The following is a 1586-nucleotide window of genomic DNA, read 5'->3' as shown; positions in this document are numbered from 1 at the left end:
GATTGCTTCATCGTTGCCAGGTTAAATCGAGTACAATAACCGGGGCTCCATGTCATCTAAAGCGCTCTGGGAACCGAAGCATCCATCAGAACAGTTTTCTGTCACACTTGCTCTCAGAAGGCCTTCCCCGGTTCAGTACATAGAACGGGGCAGAGAAGAACGTAGCAGGGACCTTGCAACTGCAGCCTCACGGGTAAAGTGACCCACCACCCGCTGGCTCTCNAATCTGAACAAACCTATCAACGCAGGTTAATCCAGAGAAACAGACTCACTGCAGGGGGCGCGCATCCTGGGGCCGGGGGACCACACCCTTGGTCTGGAGGTGCAGGTTCCCCAGACCCTGGAGCTCTGTGGAGGCGCTGCGGAGACCCGCAGACCCTGGCGGCGGCGGGAAAGTTTCTCACCTGCAGCAGAGGGTGTGGCTGGGTCCGTGGTGCTCTGCGCCCCCTGGATGCTCAGCTCAGCCCGCGGAGCTATATGCAGGATTTCCTGACTTCTCCGGCCGGAAGGGGTGATCTCAGCAGCAAAGCAGGCTTCGAACTTAGGAGCCCTTCAAAAGACCAGCAAGCTATTCTAGGTCTGAACCCCGATATAACTCTTTCCCACCCTTCTCATCTTCACCCACTCCAATCCCAACACGCATGCAGACTGAAAAGCACCCGGACCCCAGGCTAGCCCCTCACCTTGTCCTGTCCTGTCCTGGGTTACCGCAGGCTTTACACGGTTCAGCTCCTCCCGTGCTCGAGCCTCACCACCGCCNTGCCGCCGCCGCCAGTGAACGGAGCTGTTCAAGTCGCTCCCTGCGCCGCGGTGCGGTGGAGACGCGCGCTCGCGACCTAGCGGCGGAGGCGGCACTGGGCACAGAGGCTGTGGCTGAGCTCCTGAGACGCCTTCCCAACCTTAGGGAGCCACATGAACCACCACCACCACCAGTGTGTGTAAGAACCTGCGACGAGCAAAGGAGAGAAAAGATGTCCAGGGACACTTTATCCTCTCCGGCTCTGTAGTGGGTCTCTTAGGGCCAGCTTTGGGTACAAGCTCTCATGTGCTGATCAAGATGAAATGGGGCCACATAAACAGAGAGGCTCGCCAGTTATTCTCAGCCTTGCGTTCAAGTTCAGCGAGGGTAGAATCCTACAGAATGCACTACTTCAATTACTATCTTGGTTTTTTGGATGCATCAAACACCCTTCAGACTGACCCCAAAGAGTTAGCAGGGGGCTGGAGGCAGGCTTCAAGTTAACAGCCATGCTCCCAGACAGACAGACGAAGTTCTTCATCTGTTTCTTCATCCAATCTGTATCTGGTGCCAAACACCAGCTTTCCAAAAGGATGTATCTAGTAAAGAGACAGACAATAAATATTGCCAATAAATACAACTAGGGCTATTTGAGTAAAGTGTGGGCAAAAATACAAAAGGAAAATAGGGCAGTGGGGTGGGGGTGGGGGGTTCAGTGTTAGACTTACTCTGTAACAAGGAGGTGAGAGAACAACCAGGCTTGTGTATGGGGAAAGAACACAGCCTTAGAGCCAGTCTCTGAGATGTCCCTTAGTGTGTGTGTGTGTGTGTGTGTGTGTGTGTGTGT

The 1586-nt window shown here is 54.5% G+C and overlaps 1 protein-coding gene across 1 annotated transcript in view; it reads right to left on the bottom strand.

Moving 5' to 3' along the window:
* Mrap2 (melanocortin 2 receptor accessory protein 2) overlaps positions 1 to 775 on the bottom strand; it is a 34895-nt gene extending 34120 nt beyond the window's left edge. Inside the window, exons 1-2 of the mRNA XM_021173432.2 lie at positions 684 to 775; positions 405 to 550 (exon numbers count right to left, since the gene is read on the bottom strand). The gene's annotated coding sequence lies outside the window, so the exon portion shown is untranslated. The remainder of the gene's footprint in view (positions 1 to 404; positions 551 to 683) is intronic.
* Positions 776 to 1586: the final 811 nt, after the last annotated feature.

The sequence above is a fragment of the Mus caroli genome, chromosome 9, assembly GCF_900094665.2.
Source record: "Mus caroli chromosome 9, CAROLI_EIJ_v1.1, whole genome shotgun sequence".
In the NCBI taxonomy this organism is placed as follows: domain Eukaryota; kingdom Metazoa; phylum Chordata; class Mammalia; order Rodentia; family Muridae; genus Mus; species Mus caroli.
The sequence above is the reverse complement of the archived record's forward strand: the minus strand, read 5'-3'. Positions and strand labels throughout refer to the sequence as shown.